The sequence below is a fragment of the Protopterus annectens genome, chromosome 2.part1, assembly GCF_019279795.1.
Source record: "Protopterus annectens isolate FY-2018-M chromosome 2.part1, PAN1.0, whole genome shotgun sequence".
Lineage (NCBI taxonomy): Eukaryota > Metazoa > Chordata > Ceratodontiformes > Protopteridae > Protopterus > Protopterus annectens.
The window spans coordinates 1150197868-1150222782 of NC_056729.1; the positions used below are offsets into that span (position 1 = coordinate 1150197868).

The 24915-nt window shown below is 39.2% G+C and overlaps 1 protein-coding gene across 1 annotated transcript in view; it reads right to left on the reverse strand.

Moving 5' to 3' along the window:
- SLC35F6 (solute carrier family 35 member F6) overlaps window positions 1-24915 on the reverse strand; it is an 802941-nt gene that overhangs the window by 157576 nt on the left and 620450 nt on the right. The gene's annotated exons all lie outside the window — the stretch shown is intronic.

Below are 24915 nucleotides of genomic sequence, written 5' to 3' on the forward strand. Positions count from 1 at the left end.
TGGCACAAACATATTCTCTATAGTTTATGTCATAGTTGCATGACACGCTTATTCTGTATCTGACCCACCTACATGTTACAGGACACGGAACACGTACCTGGGACCATTACTAGACTAAGCTTTTTATCTATGCAAAACACTGTCACTCTGATTTTCATCCTGGCTGGATGTGTGTAATCCTGCTGACATCTGGCGTATGTCCTACATTGGTCATTTGAACTGTGGCAACCCTACCGTATGTACATCTTGCCTAGCAATAGTGTTGAGTGATTGTGTACATGACTGCCTGTTCCACTCCCAGCAGTGGTCGTTTTACCCTTCAGAGCAGGCGCTATTTGTTCAGGGGTGACTAATGCTGGTGTCACCTGTTCTGTACATCATTGACCGTAATCTGCACAGTGGTCAGTGACACTTAGCCCTGTTTCGCGCATATTCATATAGTCGTATTTAAACATCGCTTACCAGCTGTGGGCAACGCTTATTCCTGCTAACGTGTGCTACACATATTCTGATGACCTGAATCCGGAATGCATTACCCATGCCATCGGGATTATGTTACATCCCTTGCGGGACATGGGACCGGGAACATGCACGACAGTCACTGCATGTACCACTTGGACATCTGGGGGTTGTACACGAATTATGTCAATTTGTATGTGCAGTACACTACAGCAGTTACTCCACACTACACTCACATGGATGACTCCGTTAGTTTACAACTTGATGGGTCCAGTTAATGGTATGTCCATGTGATGTTTACTGGCTGTACTCTGGCACTGGGTATGTATATCACAATTAGGTACACCCGATAATTTGCTACACCTTCATACGACCGTGGATGCAGCATGCCGGGGTGACTAATGCCTGTCATGGGTACATCCCCTGCCTTGACACTACATCCATGATTACATTTTGTGGAGCCCCTCAGTAACGTGGCGGGTAATCCATGATGACTGTGTGTAGGACAGTGCTTACACACATGTGCTCCCACAATTCTCTCTGCTCCAGTATGCGAAAGTTGCTTACTTGATGTTGTGGCAACGGGTGTCACTGTTTGCCCTGTTTAGTGTTTTGCTTCTGACAATTGGGCGTGTACCTACCGATGTACCTGGGAACCTATACACAGCACCGACAGATGCTGATGGGCGCATCTACTGTTCAGGTGTTGACATTTCCGTGTTCCCATGGCTGTTGCATGTACAATGTTTGAGGGCTGCCTATGTAGGATTCCACAGTGGGCCACCTATACATCACAATTTACAGATAGTCATGTTTGTGTGCCATCCATGTTACTGTGTGTGCAGGTGGGGAGGGGTGTCAGTCCGTGGGAACCTACACTGTCAAGGTATGTGCTATATGTTCCCTCTTTGCCAAGGCATAGGCATATTGGGCACGCCTCTGTCTGCCTGCTGGGGCTGGCACAGTGTGTCTGTGGTCTGGATCCCTCTGTGCCTGTGTTGGCCTGTGAGGCCCTCCCCCATTATGACCCTGCTGCAGCTGTTTCCACAGGATCATATTATGTAGCATGGCACATACTATGAAGATGTGGGCACACATGCCTGGAGAGTACTGCAAGGCTCCACCAGATGTGTCCAAGCACCGGAACCGTGATTTCAGCATCCCGAACACACACTCTACGATGATTCTGGTTTGTGCGTGTGCCTCATTATGGCATTCTTGCATTGGTGTGTGTGCATTTCTGATGGGTGTCATCATCCACGGCTTCAGTGCATAGCCAGCATCCCCCACAAGGTGACCTTGTGGGATGTCCCCCCTGACAACTACCTGATACAGCTGTGAGGCATGCCAGATATGGCAGTCGTGGTAGCTTCCAGGGCTGCCAGCACACACATCCATGATAATGCCCTGGGCATTGCACACAACCTGGCAGTTGATGGAGTGGAATCCCTTGTGGTTTATGTAGTGCCTACCATACTCACCGGGTGATGACTTAATTTGTATGTGCGTGCAGTCTATCGCACCCAGTACCTCTGGGTAGTTTGCCACATGGTGGAAGTGACGCATATTGCTGGTCAACTCCTCCTGAGTTCGGGGGAAGTATATATGCTCATTGGCATGTGGTAACATGGCATCCAGGAACTGGTATAGTACCCTGGATGCTGATGCCTGTGAGATCCCCATTATATCTCCAGTTGGCCTTTGAAAGGTACCTGTGGCTAGTATTTGCAAGCTTACACATACCTTTGTGTCCACTGGGATGGGTTCCCCTCTGTTGTTTCTGGTTCTCAGGCGTGGTCGGCACAGCTCTACTATTTGCTGTAAGATGTCCCTGTCCACCCTGTAATGCTCTACTATCTCCAGATCATGTAGCCCCTGGTAGGTTACCCTTAGTCTGAACACTCTTCTCCTCCTCCGAGGCCTACAGTGGTTGTCGGCATCATCCTCCACAACACCGTCGGTCTGTAACACATGCTGATGAATCTCAGCTATGGCAGCTCCCAACATGTACATTTTAAAAGTTCCCTGTCTGTTTAAACCTATGGTGTGGTGTTTGGGAATACACAGGTGTGTGTTGGGTGCTTTCACACTTTATACTGTTTTGCTGTGAACACTGATGATGTCATAGGGTGTGTATGTATGATCATGGCTACAGGGTATCTTCTGTGTTTTATTTACGAAACCACTATTGTGCTGCCTTTGGTGTTGCATTACATTTGGATGCTGTGAATTACCTCCTGCCCTTCCATTTACATTTGTGCATGTTACACCTACCATTTGTTGGCATGCATCCAGCTGCCTGCTTTCATTTGTACTTTCCTAGACCTGGCTTATCTTGTGTAATGTGTGCTATTGCCAATCTACTGTGGGTTTGCTTTGCTCTGCTATGACAGTTCTCCTATCTTTGCATTCCATATCCTCCACACCTTTTTTTGCAATTATATGCCTCCCCTATCCTGTTTTGCAGGTTTCTGCATGCAGGCTTGTCTACTGCTGTCGATTGGCCTTTGTGTGTTGATTGGTGTTAATTGCTCATTAGTACGCCAATTACCCTGCTTTGGCATTTCCTTCTTTTCTTCCCCTGACCTTCCTGTTTTGTGCTATTGTTCGTGGCACGTGCATCTGCTTACCGGGTTTCAGACATGAGTTCATCCCTGTACACATGCGCTTTTGGGCACCATGTGTGCTCTCAGCTAAATGGTTCTATACCCTCCTCCCCACCCCTGTCCTTCAGCTTTGCTTAGCAATGGCCAGGCCAGATTTGCATTGCTCCAATGTGCTTACTGATACAGTGGCACACCCCTCTGCTGATGTCATGTATCACCTTTGATACACTCCTCGGTGTTATAGTGCTGCGCTGTCAGGTACATCCTTAATCCGGCGGGACGTTTGCGATTCAGTATTACCTGCCTCATTTGCATGGCATTGACTACTAATTCATAGTTACAGCGCCGAACACTGTCGTGGGCCCCTGGCAACCCTTGCGCCTTGCTTGTGGTGTGCCATGCCTACCATTGCATATTATGGTGCAATCCTAATTTGTCTTTCATTGCGATTTTCTGCCATTTTTATATATTTCCTTTGTATTCCTCTTTGCACACACATGCCCTGCAGTTGTACTGTGCGTTACTGTGGACATGACATTAAATGTTGTTTTTTAGGTGTTGTGCATCTTTTCTTGTGCCATTGGCTGTGTATTTGTCCATTGGCATATGTTAACTTTGTAATACATGCGTGTGGTCCACTTCCATAACTCCGATGTTCTGTTTGTGAAAATGTAAACCGTGTTTTTTGGTTTACATTTCCATGGGCTTGCGCTACGCCTGTACCACTTTGTGAATCGATGTATGCCTTCTTTAGCATGGTGCGACACTGCACATGGGGTGATTTGCATACCTATGCCGAGGGCTGCATAGCTCTGGAGTATGCCGGTAGTGCACGTGGGATTGGTTCGTACCTGAATCGCTCGGTGGACATATTTGCATTATGCTGCCTACGCTATGCCTTCATGAATCCGGGGGTTGTTCTTTACTTCTAATCAGGTGCAGTTTCTGATAGCATGAGCAAAGAAGTGAAAAATGCTTATATGATGTAAGAAGAATGGTGATAACATATATTTTCCTCTTCTTTCTTTCTTTTCAATATCATTTAGATTTCCATCATCAGCCTTTTAATTTCACCAGACTGATCACTCAGCATTTTCTTCACACCATTTTATCACTGCCCAGTACCAAAACAGATAGATAAATAGATAGATAGATAGATAGATAGATAGATAGATAGATAGACAGATAGATAGATAGACAGACAGACAAATAGATAGATAGATAGATAGATAGATAGATAGATAGATAGATAGATAGATAGATAGATAGAGACAGATAGATAGAGACAGATAGATAGAGAAATAAAAATAAATAAGTAAAGCAGACATACACATATCTTTATGCATGAACATTTTAACATTGTTGGTTAAACTAATTCTTACTTTACTGCAATAGGAAACTCTCCTTATTTCATATTATTGATTGAAACAGATTTCTTACATGATTGTATGATAATGATAAGACTTTTGATATTATCAAGCAGTGTTAATTGATTTAATACATCTTTAGTCAATAGCCTTACAAGAGATTGATGCTCATACTGAGTTATTGAGTTATTGACAAACATCACACAGCTTGGAATTACATTTGATTGTATGCATTGAACTCATACTACATTAAAAACTAACATTGTTGAATGTAGTTTCTCAAAACTCTTTAAAAAAACACACAGAAATCAATGGAATACAGTCAGCAGTCTGACAACAATCCTAATATTGCCAAAGTCATTAAACCCCAGTTGAATGTAGAATCCTTTTAAGTTATACTGGGGAATACAAATGCAGTTGTACTGTCAACCAAACATACTGCAGATAAGATCAACCCTATTGTGACTGTTACAGTAGCCCTGTTTGTGTACGGAAGCATAATGGTCCCCTATTGTATACTTCATCGGTTCAGCACCAATCACACCTGCTTATCTGAAACCATCTGATGTTGGTTTGTAACTTACTGTGCAACTGCTTGGTAAGAAAAGATTTATTTTGGTTTATATTTTAATTTTTTTACTTTTGATTCTTACTGTTTGTTGGAAGGAATGGGTAGATTGTAGACAGGAAGATTTATATTGCATTTTATTTTTAACTTTGATTTTCACTGTTTGTTGAAAGAAATGGATAGACTGTAGACAGACAAACTCTAACCATCACAAGGGGCCTAGTTAGCCATAAATGCACACAGGCTATACATAGGATACTCCAGAGCTTATCTGAAACCATCCAGTGTTGGTTTGTGAATTTTTTCTGCTTGGTAATAAAAGATTATTTTGATTTATATTTTGTTTTTTACCTTTGATTTTAACTGTTGTAATGAACTGTGACCGGGAGCAATAAGGGTGTGAGTAGCACAACCGGTACTAGGTCAGAGTGACTACGTTATGACTACTTCATGAATTACTTTGTCTTGTTCAAAGTTAGCTCACTCTTCTTAATTTAATGTTTATTTGTATATTGTTGTTGTGATTTCCCCATAAAATTTGATTTAAATTAATATTTGTTTTAATTTATTTGAATTGTGGTCACTGATTTAATGTTTCTATTTTTCTAAACTTCTTTAATCATTCACAGCTAATAATGGATTCATTAAATGAGAATGCCACTAATGATTTGCTTAAGCACAAATATTTTGCCCAGTGTACTAAATGCAATGTATATATAAAGGTAATACCTGATAACATTGGAGACTTGTGTTCCTCATGTCAAATGGTGGATGAAGTGTTTACTCTTATCAACAGTTAATCTAGACTTACTGAAGATGATTGCACTTGTGCAACTGGCACACCTTGGAGAGCTGTTGTTACATATATTAATGACTGGGCTGATGAGATAAATAATATTAGGCAAAGTGCAAATAGAATACATTTAGGAAAGAAAGTGTTCACTGCCAGTACGGATCATTCACCCCAATGACCATGATACTAGTGATGACAACTTTGGAATTCATGAAACAAGTGTTCAGCAATCTGAGGATTTATAACATGTTGAAGAAATTAAAAAAAGAAAGAAAGGCAGACATTCACAACAAATAACTAGGAAGAAAAACAAATCGATTGTTTATACTGCAAAGGGGATATATACTAAAAAAACACTGCTTTGTTATACAACACACAGATTACAGGGAATGATAACATTGTTCAGTCACAAGACATTCAATGTATAGGAAATTACATAATTTTCCAAAAGAAAAGAAGAGAAGAAAGGGGCAGGCTAAAAGGAAGAATTCAAAACTGAACATGGAATTATTAAATAATATTACTGTACGAAAAAAGAGGAGAAATACCAACGTTGACAACATGGCTTAAGTTGTGGAAGTACAAAGACAGATGGGTACGGATTATATGCATACAAAACAATGAGGTTAAGGCCATCCTCTTCAATAAACACAGAAAATCTTCTCTGCTAGGTACTATGGTAGAATTCCATCTCTTTGTTATGTATTTTATAGCAATAGCTAGTATTGTCCAAAGTAAATAGAGGTTAGTTCTATTTAAAACAAAACCTTCAGTCATATTCAGTAATATTAAAGCTTTGGTCATAACAAAATTATCTGTATAAATCACCTGCATAAAATTATTAACATTTTCCCAAAAGGGTTTGATGGAAGTTAAAACCAAGGAATTAAGAATGTTTCCTATGCCATTATCTAATAATCCTTGGAAAAAAGTTTTAACATTGATTGACAATTTACAAATGGATCTAACCTCCTCTTGAAATAATTATTTCTTAAGATTAATTTATCTACTTCTGTATAACTTGTTATCATTAATTTTTCATATGTCAGGCTGAATGTACATTTGTATATAGTTCATTTATTAATATGATAGTACATTGTATTAAGTATTCATTTGTTGTTTATTTCATATCTAAAAAAATATCTGAGTAAAAAAAAAAACAATGAGGTTAACATGACTAAAGGTGATGAATATCTTTGTTTTGTAACATCTGATATAGCAGTCATTACTGAATCAGAAATAGGAAACTATTGGGATCTAGTCAGAAATTATATACTAGCATGAGATATACAGTTATTAGAAGAACTGATACTAACATTTGCAGAGAGGACAATGAGCATTGAATAATGCAATGTTTGTCAGGAGCAAAAATACAGGATATGGATAGGGCTTTTGAAAGTTTTAATGTAAGTAAATCTGGAGTTGTTTTTATTCATGCTGGTACACATGATCACATCTCCAAGGATGTCTGACTGTTAGCAGGGAACTAAAGCCCTATTAGATAGCATAGCCTGTATAAGTGTTATGACATATTTTTCACAAATTACATATGTAAAGGAGAGTCAGGTCAGCATGTGATTGAAAATAATTTTTTTTGGTAAATATCTGCATGAAAAAATAGCCCATGTTTAAAAAGTAGAAATGTGTAGAACATCCAAGCTTAATTTTAAGCAAACATATTTAGACAGGATGGAGTCCACATGTCAATACAAGGGAAAATAATTTCTGCAGCATATGTATTATGATATTTGACTAACAGAAGACAAGATTTTTGCCAGATGAAAATTTTAACAGATCACAAGATATGAAAATGTGATATATCTTCACTGTTTTTTATTGGAAAATTTGCTACATTCACATAAGATTGATGCTGTTATTGTTTATTAGATATGGTTAAAGAACAATGACTTGAAACTAGTTCTGTCAGGATATATGTTAATTTACTATAATAGATATTCTAATAAAAAATCAGGTGGAGGTGTAAGACCTGTGATTATTACATATTCAGTCATAATACCAATACTGCACATTGTGTAACAGTGATAAAAATACAACTCTGGAACAGATAACGATTATTGGACTGTATAGATAACCAAAGTCAAGTGCTGATTGCCTAGATAGACTCATACATTTCTTGTATGACATAAAGAACTGAATAATAGTAGCTGAGTACTTACATTTACCAAAAACAAAATGGAGTTATATTGATTCAACATCATAAATGAAATTATTTACAAAATATTTTCAGAAACAACAATTACTGCAGATGGAAAAAATCCTATCGGGGAGCTGGGAATGATGGACATTGTTTTTTTCTACTATTAATGTGCAGCGACCATAGGATTATAAAGGTTAACTTACTACTAGATAAGTCTGCCAAACTGAAATCTAAACCACCGCAAAGAATATTAATAACAGCTTATAAGGAAGCAATGTAGTCACTACATACAACTTATTGGAGTGATTTATTTAGTGGAAAAAAGTTTTAAAAGGGTAATTCAGTACAAAAATAAAAAAAAGTTCAACATCAGTATCTGGGCACACAACATCTGGAGTATATAGCTCCATATAAACAAAATACTTAACTAAGATGAGAGATAAAAATATATACAGTAAGAAATGTTAATGAGGTTCAACTATAACTTTGAAAACTGGAATAAGCAAACTGGTCCAATAAATTAGATACAGTCTGAGACAAGATCAGGAAAAATAACTGAAGAAGTGTTATAAAAAGATGATGAGTGCAATAGAAAACTATTTTGTAGATACATAAGATGTGGCAGGAGTAAACACATACAAATCAATGAATTGTGTGTAGATTTTAAAATTTATTCTCAAGCACAAAAGATTATTTTGCAAAACGGCTTGGCTCCACAAACGGGATGATACATTGTGGTAATAAAATTGAAGTAACTTCAAATACCAAAATTAAATTATGTTGAAAAAGAATTATACAAATTGGACCCAAACAAAGCACTGGGAGTGTGTGGTACCTCTGGGAATGTTTGGTGTTATCTAAAAGAAGTAGAAAATCATCAGATAATCTATGTAGGAGAATGGGTCTACTACATTAGACCGACAGTCCACAACACCAACACCACAAGAACGAAACCGCAAAAACACGAAAGTTCACATGCCCGACAAACCACAATACTGACAGTTAATAAAACAAAATGTTCGCTTTTCCACACAACACACACACAACACACCAACACCAACAACCACAAAACACCAAAACACCAACAACCAAAACTACACACAACCACCTACACTACAACTGCTTAAACCCAAACCCCAACCTTATAACCTTAAGGTATCATACTATCCTTACCTTACCCACCCTACTACTAACGCCCACTTAATCCAACCTTAACCCTTAACCCCTCCCTCCCCCACACTACTTACACACCACTACCCGCTAAACCCTAACCTCTTAATCTGCCCCTAATCCTGAAGTCCATCATCATCGCACACTTACTTACCACCACACCCCCCTAACCTAACCCTAAGTCATCGCCTTTTTTATTTACACCCACCTCCCCCCTAACCTAAATCCCTCATCATTACTACTAGCCATTCTCACACGTTTCCCATGTTGGTGTTTTCACTGTCGAGATTCCGAATTGTCAGTTAACTGCTCTGTCGGTCTTCTGGTGTCGGTGATGTCAGTGTCGATCTTCCGAGCTTTCGTTCTAATGTAGGGAACCCAAGAGAATATATAGGAATGAGAGATGCACTCATTGGTTCTCTGACATAGAAGCTAATGCATGGAATAGACAATCAAATTATATAAAAGTAAGCACTTGCTTAGATACTTTTAAGAATAACTTGGACCCTTATTACGAGAATATCTAATCTGGTGTATTGGCAGGCTATAGAAGGGAATTATTGACAGTGTTTGAAATATTTGTATGTATGCTTGTGTATAAAGCAAATGGAGAAGATGGAATTAGTAATCATGACCTGAGAACCCTTTAGATGAACTTACAGTAACATTATATCTGTTATTCAGTATTTAAGTATGAGGACATTCCTCAAGATTGGAGGCATGCCCTTTTTAATCCCATCCTTAAGGAAAAAGGTCTAGGACTAACCTAGAATCATACAGATCTATACATTTACTGTCTTGTTGTGGAAAAGTAATGGGAACGATTATTTTGTTTAAACTATTTTCATAACTGGCAAGGCTGGGACTTGAAATAATGTATCAGTATGCATATGTTGAAAATAGTTCCAAAATCTCAACGTAATATGGTGCTCTTTCTTCTTCTTCCAGCTTTTCTCGGTTAGGGGTTACCACAGCGGATCACCTGTCTGCTCATGAATGGCAGTGGAGTTTTACGTTGTCGAGTTGCCAGCCTGGCACCCAACCTTCCACAGAAGGCACACACATGCACACACTCACGCCTAGGGCCAATTTAGAGTGTCCAATCCACCCACAGCATGTCTTTGGGATGTGGGAGGAAACCGGAGCACCCGCAGGAAACCCACGCAACCACAGGGAGGACATGCAGACTCCACACAGATGGCACCCAAGCCAAGAATCGAACCAGAGAACCTCTTGTTGTGAGGCAATAACTCTAACTGCTCCATAATATGGCACTCTTTAATTATATAATAACAGCTGCAAATCAAAAATTATGCTGTGATGTAATTTATATAGACTTAACTTTAGCCTTTGACAGGGTTAAAAACAAAACACTAATCAATAAATTAAAACAACTGGGCACTGATTTAATCTTGCTTAGAAGGATAGCTGCATTGCTTGCAAATAGGACATGTCAAGTATCATACAGGAAATGGAAAGATGGAATTTTAGGTTACAGGCTTGGTGGCACATACTTTTTTAGAGTGTATCTTTCAGATCTATCTTTTTTCATTGAAGTGTTCTGTAAACTGTTTGCAGATAAGCTAAAAATAGGTAGACTGATTATATCTCTTACATGTCTGCAAAAGAACTTGACAAATGTAATCAATGGTCATATGCTAATAAATACATCAAAACAAAACATATGAGATTTGGGAGACATGGATTCAAGGCTAAATATTTAATACAGCACATAGTGATTAAAACTGTAGACTCCCTTAAAAATCCGGGTGTATATGTAGGTCCAGCTTCGAGATTTCTGATCATATCAAATAATTGGTTAATGACAGTTATAAAACTATTAGCTGTATGAGAAGATGTATAATGTCTGTAAAGTCAGAAATGATGAAATCATTGTTTATAAGTTAGATTAGACCCAAACTAAAGCATGGAATAATAATATGGAAACCTTATAAAAAAAAAAAAAAACATATGTCAATTGGAAAGAAAGCCGCATAAATATACAAATGGCGCTCTAGATGTCAACATTTAAGTTGTTATGAAGGATTAAACATCTGATGTTGTACCTTGTCTCATATAGATATTTAAGAACATACCTTATTCAGGTATATAGGGCATTTAGAGTCAACTACCACTAGGAATGTTTGAGGTTTTCAAAGAGAAGGAGAGAATCATCAGACAAGGTATGTAGGAGATTACATAGGAATGAAAGTTAAAGAAATAAAAAACTGAAGTTATGGATTACCTGCAATGTGAACGATTTAGTATAGGGAATCCAACATGGGTAATGTCACAGCATGATGTAAGAATGAGTCCCTATCTAAGGAGAAACAGGTGGAGCAGGAGGCATCTGAAGACTTGCCACATAACGATGCTCTGGAGCCTTCTGTAGGAAACTGGTACAAAAGTTCAGTTGAAGTTGTACAGCAAGAGAAGGAGCAGGAAATAGTGGCAATGCTGGCACAACATGTTGTGGAGTGATGGGCCAATGAATCCCCATTTGAAGTACCAGCAGATGATGCAGGGTACATCTCAAGAGGATATGTCACAGGAAGATGTTCTGGAACTTTCTATAGAATGCCCACAGAAACAGAAGTCAAAGAATATGCTTTCAGTTTAGAAGAAAATGATCAAAGGGAACAGCTGGTTGATTTAATAGAGATAGATAGTTATATTAAGATTGATGAAAGAAACAGATTACAGAAAATAAATAAGACCCGGAATGTTAGAAGTCTGATAAAACAGAACATCACTGTAATCAAGGCTAGTTAGAGAAATTGATGTGATTAACAGAAGTAAATAGGATATATTACCGCACAGCCAAATTAATACCAGATAAAGTCTTACCACAGAAACTGAGCAATAAGGGAAAGGAAGGGAAGAAATCAAATGCCACAATGTAAGCATCAGACAGAAAGAACTATGAAGCAATTAAGACAAGAAGTGGCAGTATTACAAGAATACAGAACAGGGAATAGATCAATAAAATACATAAAAAGACGTGATAAAAGCAAAGCATATTATCAAAACAGACCAAAATATACCATACACTATTTTAAATAAACTAAATATATCAGCTCAGGCAAAAAAAAACTCAGAAGATATGCAAGGAACTAGAAAGGAACGCACAAACTAAGCATTTCATTGATGACTTAACAAAGTTTTATACAGAACTGTGAAACAAAGCAAAAGGAATGGAAACACTGCCACAAAAAAAAAAAAAAAGAAACAGATTTTGGAGAAATATTTATGAAGATGCTGTGGAACATAACATAGATGCTGAATGGATAGCAAAATGAAGAGAAAAAATAATAAGTTCAAATGTACAGGATACTAAGTGGGATGAAGTAACAGCCAGAGAAATTGAAACAAAATTAAGAAAATATCCTAAACTGAAAACCCCAGGCTCAGATGTCATACCTAATTCCTGGCTAAAGTACTAACATCTTTACGCAAAGATTTAGTCCTGAGTAAGAACTACTTAAATGCATATCCCAAACAGACACCAACTTGGTTAATAACAGGAAAAATCATAGTTTTCCTTAAGAGTGAACTTGTAAACCAACCTAAAAACTATAGACCAATAACTTGCCATCCAATGATGTCTAAACTATACACTAGAATTTTTGCAGACAGAGCTTATAGTCATTTGGAAAAAAAACTCAGCCATAGCATTAGAACAAAAGGGTAACAAAAGAAAGTCATAAGGAACAAAGAATCATTTGATGATAAAAAAGCCATAACAGATAATTGCAAAAAGATAAAGAATCTAAGTATGCCGTGAATATATTACAAAAAAGCATTTTCACAGCACCCCACATTCATGCAAAAATAAGTGCTTACAGATGTATAAGATACATCCTACACTGATCAATTACATTGCAATGACTATGAAACAGTGGCAAATCACTTTGCATTTAAACAGTGACAATGGGCAAATTATTATTCCATGGATTAAAATTCATAGGGGATATTCCAGGATGATACTTTGTCAGTGCTGCTCTTTTGTCTTACCCTTAACTTATTAAGCTGTTTACTTAACAGTCTAAGTTATGGTTACAAGTTGGAAGTTGGCCCCCAGAAAACAACCTTGCCAAAAAATTTTTCATCTGCTTTTTGTGGATGACTTAAAACTGTAGCGTTCATCAGATGAGGAGTTGAAAGCATAACTGCAAGTGGTTAAAACTTTTTCAGAGGATATAGGAATATAATTTGGTCTTGATAAATGTACAAAAGCAACATTTAAAGCAGGAAAGTTGTATTACCAAGAAAATATCAATCTGGGACAGGAATATGATCTAAAGGAACTTGAGCAGATGAGAATGCATAAGTATTTGGGAAATTATGTCAAATCAGCAGTAAAACATGAGCAAACTCAGTAAGGAATACTTCAGAACAATAAACTAGTATTGAAAATAGCTTTGACATCTAGGAATAAAGACTAAACTATAAACGTTCTGATTTACAGTTTAGGGGTGATTGTCTGGCCCCAAAAGGTATTGGATCAGTTGAATAGGAAAACATGAAACATGCTTCACGTTTATCAAATGATATATAAAAGTCAGTGTATCCCAAGATTATATATTCCTCGTTCTGAAGGAGATATGGGCCTACTCAAAGTTGATTGATTACATGTATAGATTTGCTGTCAAGGGACTGCATACATATTTACTGACTTTATCAGATCCAAACATAGTAAAAGTTTTAAAACATGAGGACAGGACATCTTAGATGACCTCTTTACTTAGTTTAGGAGAAGCATTCCGGTGTCATGTAGGAATGAACACCAAACCAGAAGTAGATAAAAAAATCAATCAGACAACAACTGAAAATGCCAAAGAACAAAAGAAAGAATATATGGAGAATGATCAGAAGAGAAGGAAAGAAACGCAGAAAAGGCATAAATATTGTGACAAGTACATGGATCTCCTGGAACAACATCTTGGTGATCGGGATGTGATGCAGGAATGGTTATGGAGAGGTGAGTTGCAACTATAAGACAAAAGGTTAGTAACAGCAGCCCAGGATAATGAACTATGTATACATTGGTTTACAGAGTCATTTGAAAAAGTGGGAGAAACAGAAACTGATAGATTTAGGTTTTATAAAAAAGAATTGGAAACAGTTGCATATCTTGTTGGTGCTTGTGATACACTAATGGCAGAGAGCTTCTACATTGAAAGGTACAACAACATTGCAAGACTGTGGTATTAGGGATTGTGCAAATACAACAATATAGAAGTAGCTGAGAAGCATTGGAAACACAATCCATAAAGCATTATAGAGAATGATGAAGCGCACATCATGTGAGATCACCATTACCAATAGTTCAAAAAAATAGATGCAAGAAAACCAGATATAGTAGTCCATGAAAAAAGACAAAAGTGGCATTTATCAATGTAACTGGTACACCTAGTTATTACAGTATCTTACTTACAGAGAGATGTGCATTCATAAAATATCAGGATTAGCAAGCAGAAATGAGAGCAATGTGGAAGGATAACCAGACAGTTCTAATAGAGTAGGAGCAATGGGTCTATTAAAAAGACCGCAGTCATACTTAGATATGCTACAATACATGTAACTGTATGAATTGAAGAATGAGTCAGTTTTGGGCATATTGTGGGTGCTGGGAAAAGTATTTTTGGCTAACATCAAAGACTGAAACAATACGAGTCCATCCCCACCATAGTATTAGAAACCCAAAAGACTTGGCAGGTTTTGTCTGTCAGTTGCTGCGGTTCATTAACTCTGTCAACATTGAGACAGTCCAGTTATTTCTGGGACTTTTTGCTTGAAATGCCTTGAGAAACTGCATTCAAGAAGTGTGATCCATGTGTAGTTATTCACTATTAAGCTACTACAAAAATCCCACCTCGGGTATCCCACCAGAATACAAATATATACTGGGTTTGGTGCCTCCTGAAATAGTATTACAGATCAAGGGAATTAAAATTAATTAATTTACTCCAACACTCTTCTCATGCAATGCTTTATTTGTTATTTATTTATTCTAATTCCACATTCATGCCTGCTTTTACATTCACACAGGTGCATGAAACCATTGCATACACACAGACACAGACAAGCACACATACGCATACAGGGATACAGACACACAGACACACACAGACATACACATGCACATGCACAAACACATATGCACACACACACACACACACACACACATGCCCACAAAGCAAAACTCATATACTTGCTACTGAGAGTTGTGAGGCACCACACTTTTGCTACAAAGTGAAATATTTCAGAATCCGAGACTTCTTATTTTTCACTCATTTTGATGTGCCATGCTGATTCATCATTTCCTACAACATAGCCAAACACAGCTCATTTACTTATCATAATTGAATAAATGTGAATTACAAACCCACAGTTTTGATTAACTGAGTCCAGTACTTTTTTTGCAGAGTGATACAATTGAACTAAATTCAATAAATGATCGTTTTCCTCCTGAGTACCAGCCTGCTATATGCGCTACTTCAGCCTGGCCTGAAGCAGCCTCAGAACAGGGCAGAAGGATGTCCTTTAAATAAATTACCTCCCTTTTTATTGCTGTAGTGTGAGACTTTCTAATATCTACTTTCCCATTGCAGATCGCAAGTACAATCGTTGGAACAAATAAAATTTAAATATGATTATTGGGAAATATAGTCTAATTCTGAAATTGCTGAACTTTGGAATATTCTTTTTCTCCAAGGTGCAGCAATCTTGAAGCTGGTATATATAATTAACAGGGGTACAGAGGATGTAGCCCCAACAGAGTTCCTTGCAAAAAAAAAAAAAAATATATATATATATATATATATATATATATATATAGTTTCACTTCAATATACCGAAATACTGAAATATCGACCGTTATATGGCCGAGACCATATTATTGAAATTTCAGTATTCTGAAATACTGAAGTACTGCAACCCCCCCCCAAAAACAATAAACACAACATTTCTGCAGGTGGGCACGCCCCCCTGCACCCCCCTCACTTAATATAATATCCCCGTGATTGCACGATAGTGGGGACTTGGCAAATCTCCCATTCTGTACTTCCGCATATGGGGCGGAATGGGAGATTTCCCTTTTGTCCACTGTAGCGCAATCTTGGAGTTGGTATATTTAAGTAGGGGGTGCGTGGGGGGTGCAGGGGGGGATTGCCCCCTTGCAGAAATGTTGTGTTTATTGTTTTTTTTTTTTTGCAGCACTTCAGTATTTCAGAATACTGAAATTTCGATAATATGGTCTTGGCATATAATGTTTGGTATTTCAGTATTTTGGTTTACTGAAGTGAAACCATATATATATATATATATATATATATATATATATATATATATATATGTGTATATATATATATATATATATATATATATATATATATATATAATTCTTCTTAACAATAATAGCAAGTTTCACTTTTCACTGTTACCTTTTCAGGGCAACGTTTCAAAATTTTATCAGGGTGCCCTTATCACAAAACCATTTTAATAAATATCCATCTAGTTTGTCTAGCTAGAAGTGTATTTTCCAAAGTGGTTTCCTCATGCCACAATGCAGTAGGCACACACACATTTATTGTTATCTATATCTAAACATACTTATGTGCATGTATATGTTCACAGGGAAACACCAGACAATTGATTTGCAGACTATTACACTCCTAGCCAATAATCAGACAATGACCAAAGGTGAGAATGAAAACCTGTTGCTTGTGTTTATGAAGTAAATACCTTAATTATTATGCCAACCTCGTATATCATTCTGTTGAAGGTAGATGTGACTGAAAGGAAAAAGGTTCAGATGACAGAAAGTATGTTTGACAGAAAATAACACTGTGATGTTGTCCTATCTCGCCGTTCAGTCTTACAGATGGGTTTGGAGCGATCCTTGGCTCAGAGTCGGCTAACTACAAAGCTCGAGGTTTTCAGACAGCTCGAGGCCAAGTCTCTATCCCATGATGCACCTTGAGTTACCTCAGATCTAGTTTGCCGCTGCAACAGATTGGAGGTTTCTTCACAGCTTGGGCCAGTATAACAAATTTTTCTAAAAAAATTCTCTTTTCAACTTGTTTAATCTTTAATAGCTTGTTAACCTTTAATATCTTGTTAACATTTAATAGCTTGTTAACTAGTGATACTTCCTTATAGACCTTTTGGCTGTCGTTTTTATAGCCCTTTAGTATCTCCCTTCCCTTTCTTTGGTGTGCCTTTATATATATATATATATATATATATATATATATATATATATATATATATATATATATATATTAGAATAGTTTTTTTAGCCTAGAAGTGTGTTTTAGAAACATTTATAGCCTTTAGAGTGTGTTTATACATTTATAGTTAGCTCATATTTAACTATTTAGAGCCCATTTGTTTTTTTAAGGGCTGCTTTCTATTTGAATATTATAGTGTAGTTTCAATTGTTAAACACAATCTGTGTGTGTGTGTGTGTGTGTGTGTGTGTGTGTGTGTGTGTGTGTGTGTGTGTGTGTGTGTGTGTGTGTGTGTGTGTGTGTACCTTTTGATAATACAAGTTTTCTTGTGTGCATTTAAATATTTTTCATGGCTGACCAGGATAAGGAGAAACAGCCCAAGTCTGGGTTTAAAAAATGTCCAAAGTGTGGACAAAAGATGTCTGTGGCTGATGGTCATGTTAATTGTGTTTATTGTTTGGGGGCTTTGCACTTGCAAGAGAGTTGCTCCATCTGCCATTCCTTTAGTAGCCATGTACTTCATGAAAGGAAAAGAAAGTTAATCGACAGAGGACTGTTAAAATCTTCCTTTCAAGAAGCTTTGGGCAACCATGATAAAACTAGTCAGTCTCCCAAATCTTCCAAGTCCTCTAACGTTTCATCACTGGACTTGACAAAATCAAAAAAGCCTTCAACATTGGCTCCACAGCCTTCGGAGCTGAGTGTCTTGTCTTTTTGGAGCCGATCCCCAGTCCAGGAACTGGTCTCCGCAGTATTGAAGTCCCCAGTCCTCCAGCCGGTACCACTCTCTATCCATTCATCTCGGTTCTCAATTAGCCTATCTGATTTGGATGTGGATCATGTGGTGCAGAAGTTGTTACAGGCACCGGCATTTGCAAAATTTTTATCGGTTCTGACCCAAGTGGTTTCGGAACTGAAAACTGTTCCCCCATCTACTTCTTTTCCTCCTCCGAGCCATACCGGTCCATCAGAGCCAGAGGAGTTGGACTTTATGATTGTGGAGCCTTCGAAGCCGATGCCTGCGCCAGTGCCATTGGTTCCATTCACTCAGACTTCTTCAGCACCCATCTAGGACTCTAGGAGCCGACACTTGCCGGTCGGGTCCAGGGAGGATAGTTGGACTGTCCTGTCAGTTCCGACTTTGCCTCTTGGGGCTTTGGCTTGGATAAGTTTGTTTCCCACCTCTGGATCAGAGCCCACTGTTCTGGTGCTGAGGAAATCATCTGTTTCTTCAGATCCAGTGGTTCCTTCTCACCAGAACAGAGGTGCTTTTGATGCCAGGAGGTGAGTAATGTCCCCCAGGACATCCACAACTTTAGGACCAACTACCTTTTCCCCTAAAGCACCTGTGTCCACTTCTGCCTCACAGATCCCTTCGAAAGGTAGAGACCCTGAGCCTCAGGAAGCCCCACTGGGTGGCCCCTGCTCTTCCGAGACTTCACCAGAAGTTCCCACTGATGAGGTTCCCAGGAATACAATTTGCAAGAAGAAGCATCTAGACTCCCTGCAGGAGTCTCTTACATCTGACACTGACTTAGATGAATCAGAAGGGTCCCCACAGTCCCCCTCTGAAGATATCTCATTTGCAGATATATTGGAAATCCTTAAGCAGAGGGGTGGCTGGAAACCCACCAACCCTACTGAAGATGAGTCGGTCCTCCTGAAAGCTTTCAGGTCTCAACCCTCTACCTCTTGGGTGTCTCCACCCTTCGATGAGCTTATGGAGCTGGTCTCATGAAGGATGTGGGAGTCTCCGGACATCATGGAGTCTGTCCCTAGGAGGCCCAATAAATTTATCTCTGCCCCTCATGATAAGATCTTTCTCACTAAGGGAGTGCCTGTCGATGCCATGGTGGTTGTGGCAGCCACCAAAAAGGAGATGTCAGAAACTTCTTACTCTATCCATAGGTTCATAGATAGGTTCATAGATTATTACTAAGCTAACTGCCCTTGCGAGCCATTTTAAGCCTAGCCAATTATCCCATGTGAGACTCAAACCCTGCACCCTGACAGAGACTCCAGGATCATGGATAGGTATGGGAAGCGCATGTATAGTTCAGCGACTTTTGCCATGCGTTCACTGAACTACCTTACACATTTCACAAGACTGCAAAGAGACCTCCTAAAAGAGCTTGGAGATACTCTTCAGGGTATGGTAGCTGAAGGAGCTTCAGACAAGGTTGCCTCCCAGCTTGCTACCCTTAAGTCCATAGTGAACTCGTCTATGCGTCTGATCTCATATGTAGCCAATGGAATGAGTAGGGCAGCGGGTACAGGAATTGCACTCAGGAGACACTCCTGGATGCACTTATGTTCCTTTGCAGAGCCCTTTAAGTCATCCTTTGTCAACACCCCTTTTGATGGCTCATCTCTTTTTGGGCCCAAAGTTAAGGAAACTTTGATCAGGTGTGAGCAGGAAGGAAAGACTCTGTCTGCCGTCGGAGTCCATTTTTCCACCCCTACCTGACCATACTCCAAGGGTCAAAAGGGAGGAAAGATGTGGTTCTGAAAAGCCCAAGGAGCCTTTCTGGACACACATGGTGAACCCACCTCCAGGGGCAGAGGAGGGGCCAATAATGGAAGACGCCGCCCTCGAGGCAGAGCGGGTCTGCAAAACCAGGGTGACAGAGGCCAGTTCTTTGGAAAGCCCTACCAGCACTCCTGAAAGGAGGCCCAACTGTCCTACTCTGGAGGCAGTCGGGGGTCGCTTATCTTTGTATCCAGATGCCTGGCTAAAAATAAATGACAACTGGGTACAAAGCATAGTTTCCAGAGGATATTTTATTCTCTTCACCCCCCCATTGACAACAAAAATCCTGGACATTCCACCCAGTTACAGGGACAGACCAGATAGGATCTGGAACTTACTCAAGATTCTTTTTAGTTCCAAAAAAGACAGGGGACTGGAGACCTGTTTTGGACCTCAGCAGACTAAACAGATCTGTCAAGAAGGAGAAGTTCCAGATGGTCATGCTTCAGTTGATACTTCCCTTCTTAGGGAAAGACAATTGGATGTGCTCGATAGAGCTCCAGGATGCGTGCTACCACATAAAAATGGCCGGACCATCCAGGGATCATCTGCGCTTCTGGTTGGGAGCCAATTATTACCAGTTTCAAGCCCTGCCCTATGGTCTCACTACAGCCCCCAGAGTGTTCACCAAATGTATGGCAGTGGTCACGGCTCATCTGAGGCATTTGGGATTCCAGGTGTTTCTGGACTTAGACGATTGGCTCCTCACTGCCACCACCAGCCATCAGGTAATACAAGCCAGGGACACCACACTTAATCTTTGCAATCAACTGGGCATTACCACAAACTCAGAATAATCTGCCTTGTCGCCATTGCAACATATCATTTTTATTGAAACAGAATTGGAGATCATCACCACCACTTTAAAACTTCCATCGGAAAGGATATCAGTCAGCAAATTCAGAATGTCATATCCAAAGACAAGGTGCCAACCTCAGAAGTGCTAAAGTTGTTGGGGATGATGGCAGCTGCAATAATAGCGATTCCATTGGGTCGTATGCACATGCAGATTCTACAATGGCTGCTGTTCACACAATGGTGTTATCAGGAGCTCCCGATGTCTCATCTCATTATGCTAACAAACACATGCAAAAAGGATCTTCAGTGGTGGTTGACCTCTCTTCAAGTAATGATAGGTCGCCCTTTTATCCTACCCTCACCATCGGCCACAGTGACCACGGATGCTTCCCTGATTGGATGGGGGGTATTTTCAGGGAGGAACATCCCAAGGCACATGGACTGAACAAGAGACACATCTGCATATCAATGTCATGGAGATAAGAGCGGTACTCTTGGCAATGCAGTACTTTCAGGACTCTCTCCCTCTGGGGATAATTGTGATTCAGACAGACAACATGCCAGTGGTCTGGTACTTGAACAAACAAGGAGGAACCAGGTTCTAACCCCTTTACCAAGAGGCCCTAAGAGTATGGCAGTGGGCTACATCCACCCAGCACTTTCTGATAGCAATGCACATCCTGGGAAAATCCAAAGTGATTGTAGACAAACTGAGCAGGCAATGTTGTTGCCTCACGAGTGGTCCCTCAAAAAAGAAACAGTGGAAAGAATATTCCGCAGATGGGGTTAGCCTAACTGTGATCTTTTTGCATCCCCCATGAACACAAAATGCAGAAGCTACTTTGCCCTGATTCCCCCTCAGGGAGATTCCCCAAGGGAACGCACTTGTACATGATTGGCCTCTGGGTCTCCTCTATGCATTCCCACCAATTCCCCTGATACCCAAAGTATTACAGAAAGCAAAAGCCCTGGGAAGGACCATTATTCTAATAGCCCTCATTGGCCTCATCAGATTTGGTTCCCCTTCCTTCAACCTCATCTGTTGGAAGAGCCTTAGATTCTGGACCCAGTTCCAGACCTTCTGACACATTCATCAGGGGCTTTTCATCCCTCCCTTCAGTCCCTAAAATTGACAGCCTGGCTGCTCCAATTCCCAACATAGCCATGTTCCATAACCTTTCAAACGAAATGCAACACATTTTAATATCTTCTCATAAATCCTCTACTAGAAAGTTGTACCTTTGCAAATGGAAGAGATTTTCCATATGGGCTTCTCAGAAAAACATTGACCCTTACCAAGCCTCTATTTCCTCTATATTAGAATTTTTGACTATGCTTTTCAACATGGGAGTGGTGGCAGCTACAATTTGGGTACAGCTTACTGCCATCTCTAATTTTCATCTTGGTACTGAGGGCTTTAACATAATGTCACACAAGCTATCCAAAGCTTTTCTCAAAGGGACATTCCACCTTAGACCACCAGTTAAATCCCCTTATACCCCCTGGAACCTAAATTTTATGGTCTCACTCATTCTCCCACCTTTTGAGCCAGCATCTTCATGTGATTTGAAAATTTTGTCTTGGAAGACTATCTTTTTATTAGCCATCACATCTGCCCGAAGAGTGTCAGAACTACAAGCCTTGTCCATAAAACCTCTGTATTTGGTTTTTCATGCTGACACAGTTTTACTGCGAACAAACCCTTCATTCTTACCTAAAATTTGTACTGAAACTAACCTTAACCAAATTATCGATTTACCAGTGTTTTTCCCTAAACACACTAACAATTTAGAGTATATGCTGCAAGCTTGATGTTCACAGACAGCTCAGATTTTACCTGGATAGAACCAAAGAATTCAGAAGATCAGAACAACTTTTTGTTTCCTTTTCAGATTCTAGGAAAGGTATGCCTGTGGCAAAAACAACCCTATCTAAATGGTTATCTGACTGCATCACTTTCACTTACTCAGCTGCCAGTTTACTTCTACAACACAAAATTAAGGCTCATTCTAGCAGAGCTGTATCCACATCTTCTGCTAGGCTACCTATAGCCAATATTTGTGCAGGAGCCACTTGGTCAAAGCCTCATACCTTTATCACTCATTACAAAGTTGATAGGGCCTCTAGATACAGGGCCTCCTTTGGTTCTACTGTCCTGAAAAACATACTCCCGTGAGCCACCCAAGAAAGATGGTGTTTGGGATGCTACCCATCTGTGAGAATGAATGGCGAGATAGAACAACATCACATAAAGAAGTTACGTACTCACCATAATGTTTCATGTGAGTTGTTCATCTCACCTTCATTCTTACTTCCCACCCTCCTCCAGGTTTTTTCGAGGGCCGAGATACTAGTTTTATCATGGTTGATTTGTCTTCCTATGGTTTTATCTAAAAAAGTGACAGAATGGCATATGGTATTATTAGAGGCAGCAAACAAGATGTGAGTAACTCAAGGTGCATCATGGGATAGGGACTTGACCTCGAGCTCTCTGAAGACCTCGAGCTTTGTAGTTGGCCGACTTGGAGCCGAGGATCGGCTCCAAACCCATCTGTAAGAATGAAGGTGAGATGAACAACTCACACGGAACATTATAGTGAGTACATAACTTCTTTTTATATCAAAAACATTCTGTGCAATGTGTTTACCATAAAAAGCTTGGCCTCTGTACCCCACAAGAACAAGGATACTCTAACTCCACAGTTGTACACCTGTGGAAGAAAGAAAAAACACCATCTACAGTGAATCAGTGCTTGTGCAGTAACACAAACATCTATAAAGCTGGAAGTACAACATGACTGTGGGTTTCCCAATCCACATAAAATCTTCCAAATTACTTCTTTAGCAACTCTCATGATCAAAAACAACACCAGAAATACCATCTATAGACAGTTTTCGATTCAATGACTTTTCAGTCAAATGTAATGTAATCGTGGTTCAGTAAAATTCTGACTTTGACAAAATGATGCAAAGCTATAGATATACATGTAAGTGCAAAAAAATGACTGTTTGAAAAGTTTATTGTGGCTGGTATGCATGTGCAAGCGTTTACAGATCAGGGTTTGCTTAATGGTTAGGTAAGAGGATAGATTTACTGCTTTGCATCTTTAATATTATGTGTGTTCTTTCTCCTTTTGTGTTATGTAGTGATATGTTAGGTGAAGGGTTTCTAGTAACATAATGTATGGGGTTAAGGTTAGGGCTAGCACACGAGTAAGGTGGTGCAGGGGGACTTTAAAGTGTAACTCAGCTCAAATAATGTGTCAGATTGTGTTGTAAGTGGATTATCTCTGTGCTATGCAATGCCAAAAGGAGTGACAAAAGCATTACAGTTAAACTGATATATCCTCACAGTAATCTACAAATGCACAGACTTGATGTGAACAAGTGTCACGGGGCAGAGAGTTAGATTTTACTTCACATCATATAATTGCAGTTCCTCTCTAAAATGTTAAGAAGTCTGAGATATGACAAAATGTAATTGTTGCTTGCTACTGAATATGAAGGTGTTGACTGTATTCTCATGGGAAAAGATGCAAATCCATGCCTCATCTCCGTGAGTGAGTGAGTGAGTGAGTGAGTGAGTGAGTGAGTGAGTTTCTAAGTGAATTTCTGAGTGCGAGTTTCTGAGTGAGTGATTGAGTTTGTTAGTCTCTGAGTGTGTGAGTGCGTTTCTGAGTGAGTGCTTGAATTTGTGACTGAATAAGTGAGTTTATGAGTGAGTTTGTGAGTGAGTAAGTGAGTTTGTGAATGATTGAGTACATTAGTTTGTGTGAGTGAATGAGTTTTGAGTGAGTGAGTTTGTGACTGTTTACGTGAGTTTGAGTGAGTGAATAAGTGAGTTTGAGTGAGTGAGTTTGTGAGTGAGTTTGTGAATGAATGAGTTTGTGAGTGTGTGAGTGAGTTTGAGTTTGTGAGTGAGTGAGTTTGTGAGTGAATGAGTGAGTTTGTGAGTGAGTTTGTGAGTGAATGAGTGAGTGTGTGTGTGAGTGAGCAATTACAACATTATGTGAAGGCTTTTATATGAAATGATAATGTAGCTGATATTGTAGTGATACACAGTGCTTAGTGCTCCTGCATGCTGCAGCCTGCAGAGACTGAGCATCAGCAATACTTCTGCTGTTTTGGGGTTTAGGCTTCTGCTAAGCAAGAAGCTTTATTTTCATATTTGTAGAATGCTGATAAAATATAAGTTTGAGATATATTAAAAGTTTTGCAATGCATTTATCTTA